Consider the following 4,892-nt stretch of genomic DNA (forward strand, 5'->3'; position numbering starts at 1 on the left):
CTTGTCAAGGTGCTAGCTTAAATTAACCTAGCTTCCTTAAATCACAAAATAATAAAAATTAAATACCAACAGAAATTTGGCCTTTTCAAGGGCTCTTGAAATTCACAAAAGATTCCACAAAAGAACCCTTAACTTCCAAAATCAATCCCTTTCAAAAAATTAAAATTTTTATACTAGTTTAATATCGGCGTAATCTTTTTGAGAATTTTACAGTATCAGTAGAGTCTCAGATTTTTGGGCTCCTCATAAATACCTATTCTGAATTTTGGAATCCAACCCTTATCGTTAAAAAGGAGCCCTCTTTACCACGTAGTTTTGATGTTAAAGACTGTATTGGCACTGTAAAATTCTCAAAAAGATTATTGTTTGACTGTCATATCTTCGTGGTACAAAGGGGTTGATTTTTAATGTTGCGGGTTGGAGCCCAAAAATTGAAGTGGGTATATTTGCAGTGCCCAAAAATACGACGGAATGAAATTTGTAAAATATTAAAATGTTTTAAGCTTTAAGTTGTTTTGGGGAAATTTTTATATCGGATTTCAAGTCCCCCAAAAGAAAACCCAAAATCCTAGTGGAATTAAATTTTTATTATTTAGTCATTTCAGGAATTGGGCGTGCTAAGTTAAGGTAAGCTAGTACGTCCAAAAGAAAATTGATTATTTAAAAAAAGTAAAGGAGCCCCACAATTTGTATTGGTGCCCAAAAAAGCCCAAAAAAGCCCAAAATTCAGAGCAATCAAAAATCCTAAAATTCTATTGTGGACGAGGTGGGTCTAACTGTTCAGTTTAGATAGGCGTAGGCGCGATGATTGTTCATTAAATATAAATAAGCATTTGCAAATGAAGAACAGACAAATTTTTATATACAAATAATTGTTAAGGGACAGCTGAACTTTTATACAAAATAGTAGATTTTCTAGACGTTTTTGAATATATTTCTCAACTTTTTTTTTCACCATTATTTAAACAGAAATTGATATAATTATAAATACTACTAGATCATTATATCACTACTAGCTGTTCTCAAGCCTGTGTATTCACGGATTACTAGCCCTATTGTTGACGCTGTCTAGTTTTGCTACATATTTGACTTAAGCTCTCTATACTGTCTAGTCTCAGGCTTGTTGTTATCTGCGAGTTCGTTAAGAATTTAAATATGTGGAGACTATATAGATTTTAGGTAGTTTCTAGGCAGAAGCACGGTTTGGACTTAAACAAAAATTACAGAAGTGAGTTCAGAAAATAATAATTTTTTAATAAAAGATTTAGGAAATTACAAAGCATAATTGCATGAATGATCAAGTAATAATTAAATGCACTATATTACGTATTAAAGGTAATAAACAATAATTTTTCAACGTGATTGAAATCACAATAAACGAATTGTATTCTTGACAAAGAATTTTATTCAACAAATTTTCAAGAAATGTTTGCATTTAGTTTAAATATATAGTGAAGTTATGATAAATTTATATTAAATGTATATGAAATTTATATAAATTATAATATGTATAATGCATTTATGTATTATATTTATCCCACTGCCTCGCCCTCTAGAGTGAAAAAAAAATTTTCTATAGATGACTGTTTATTTTAAATATTCATAATAACAATAATAGTTCAGAGTTCCTGCCATAATTTCTTGATGAAAGATAAACACAGAAACACCCGCAACATGATTCAGCAGGGAAAATATTTTTTCCCGAAGGAAAACAGTAAATTTTTATATGCCCTTATTATATGATTACTAACAATGTCTTTTCTTGCAGCTATTTATTTATGTTTCATGAGAAAACACATCTTCGAAATAAATAAAATATCTTCACTACAATCTTTATAATAATGGCTATTGTTAACTAAACTCTGAATCCAACTCCTATGAGATATTTAGGCTATTTTCAGGATATTCAGGATATTTAGAAATTGGTTTAAGTGTTAAGCAGATTATTTCATGTCGTCTTGATATTAGCATAATACAGTTTTCTTTGCCAGAAGAAGGACGTTTCCACAATTAAGTGATAAAGGGATTAAGCGTTAGGAATTTTAGTTTTACCAACTAAAAACCTTTTTGGCTACTCTGAGTGAAAGGAACAACTAATGAAAAGAAGATCATACCCTTGGGAATTTCCCGGGAGGACCATGTTTAGAGTTTAGACCTTTAGCGTTTAGGTTTTAAGGCTCAGGAGCGCCCTAAGTGTTTGAAGGTCCGCTTTTATTTTTCGCTTGAATAGAAACAAAACTTACCACTCTCCTGTTTACCTATATATAAAATATAACTGGGTGCATCTCCCACTTCTTCTATTATACTATAAAGTAGAGTAGATGGACTGTATACATGGTCCCAAAATGCGTTGGAAATTTTTTTTCCTAATTTTCATCGGCACGTTCTTGCCCAGGGCAGAGTACCTGCCCTGGCTGCCCTACGACCTACTTTCAGGACAGTACCTGCGCGCTTTGCCAGACCACCCCTTTCCTCAGGGGTCCTTTGTAGAAAATCGGAAAAAAATGTGAGATTAAAAAATTCGTAATTTTGCAATCAGTGACTTGAAAGTAATATATTTGGAATTTCCGTATTTTTCCGATTCCAAAGACATTTAATTTGTCTATAAAGGTTGAAAATTTGAGAAATATTTAGTATTAAATTTACTGTAAAACTGATGTTTCTTGATATTAAGCTCCTTCAAATTTTTAACTTTTCTAAGCAAGTAATATATCATTGGAATCGGAAAAATTCGTAGATGTTGATAATGCTATTTTCAAATCGCCAGTTGAAAAATAAAAAATTTTTAAATTTCCGTACTTTGACATGCCTGTGGATAAAAGACCCTTGCTTGAGTAAGCTCACTTACAAAGGTACATGGATAGACCGAAAAATAGTAGAAAAAATTAAGTCGGGTGCAGCCTGATCATACCTAAAAATTAAGCAAAAAGTTTGCCGACCACTGCTGTAGGGCAGTGGTCGGCACGCTCTTGCCCTGGGCAGAGTAGCCTGCCCTGGCTGCCCTGTGACCTACTTCCAGGGCAGTACCTGCGAGCTTGGCCAGACCACCCCTTTCCTCAGGAGTCCTTTTTAGAAAATGGGACAAAAATATGAGATTAAAAAATTCATAATTTTGCGATCAGTGACTTCGTAGATGCTGATAATGCTATCGACTCGTATCGAGGGCCTGAAGCAATGTTGAATGTTGAATGTTTAATTAAAAAAAGTTTTAATTTAGCAAAATCTGATTAATTTGCATGGTGCTTAAGAATTAGTATCGATTTTACCAGTTTTAGGTTCCGACGGTTTTTTTTCTAGAATAATTAATATTTTGTCTTAAAAATTTGGGAAATGATAGCGAACATGCTAACGGACGTTCCCGTACACTTTATTTGTGTTTTTTTTCAAAAAATTTTTTGATATTGCTAACAACGTGTGTACATTTGGAGGTTATGTATGTTACAATTCTCCTGTGCGTTACTTCCAAACTACACAATATTTTTGGCCGAAAACTTTGGACTTGCAAATAAACATAGTAACTAATCTCCCGGAACTAACCCTTATGGCAGGCAATCAAAAAAGTTTATTTCATAAATAATTTCCAGATTATCGGAAAGGCAGAGATGAAAAACGACGTAACCTCAAAATAATACATATGCATAAAATTTTTATTTAGCGCAATAAATTTTTTTGTTATTATCCCTCAAAAAAAGAGTCTGGGGACGTCCGTTATGATATTTTATAGCATCTACGAATTCAGTTTTTAAAAATTTTCATTTTTCTGGAAAAAAGCCGGAGAAACTGTAATAGTATAACATGCCCTTAAGATTGTGGGGCATTATCGCCTCGATGCTAAAAGAGCTGACCTATCGCCCCCCTATTTTCCATGTTTTATTACTCCATCCTTTAACAGTTTAACGTTCCCAAAAGGTCTTCACGTTTCTCGCCAATGCAATGCTACTTATTAGTGCTTGTGTAGCTGGGATCATGGGAAGTGTACGAATGTTTCCCGTTCAAATGAAACTCTGTTTCCGAAAATGATCTTGCAAGAAAGTTCTATTACTTCATTTTCATTTTTCAAAATTGTAATGTATTTGAACTTTCATGTACTATCAATCATATTTTTCCTTGTCGTAATAAGTAATAATTTGCACTTTAAGTAGGCAGTGTCTACTCGTACTGAAAAAGTTAGTTGGGGCTCGTTTTTTTTTACTGCAGACCGTTGGTGCCTTTGTTTGACCCGTGGCCAGGTGCCATCCAAGCATTCAGAACTAGGGGCCGAAGAATGGCACCAGCGGTCGGCAGTAAAACAAAAAAAGGCCCCCCCCCCTGCTTTCTGTCACTTGTTTTCAAAACAAAAAACTCTAAAAATATCGCACTATTAAGCCATTTCTCTTTCGAAGTAGGCGTGACTCACTCGGTGGGGAAGGGAGTAATGTGAGGAAGGGGTTCAAAATTTTTAGATTCATCCAAGATTCTCATGTTATTTATATGTAAATAACACGTTCGTTCAGCAACACTGCTTTGACCCAGGTTGCTTATCAATCGCTATAGCAATCACCCCAAGTGAAGATCCATACAAAGTCGTCATGTGAGGTTTCCCATTGGGGTCCATTAGTATCCAAGATCTTTTGTTTCAGGCCTAATCGACTCTAGTGACACCCTTTTTATTAACTGTTTGCCGTCTTATGTTACTTTTGCATCAACTCTGAATTAAAAAAAAATGCAGCTAATTCGCAAATTGACTAAAATTACTATCTTACATATTATTCATTTTTTAAGTTTTCAACTTAAAATTCACTAAACTGTAGGGCTTGAGATAAAAAATTATTATAAAATAAGGGCGATTTTATGTACATTTCTTGCATTCAAGACATTCTTGCAAATATACATTCTTGCAAATATTACTAAGA

This window comes from Belonocnema kinseyi, chromosome 10 (genome assembly GCF_010883055.1).
Source record: "Belonocnema kinseyi isolate 2016_QV_RU_SX_M_011 chromosome 10, B_treatae_v1, whole genome shotgun sequence".
Lineage (NCBI taxonomy): Eukaryota > Metazoa > Arthropoda > Insecta > Hymenoptera > Cynipidae > Belonocnema > Belonocnema kinseyi.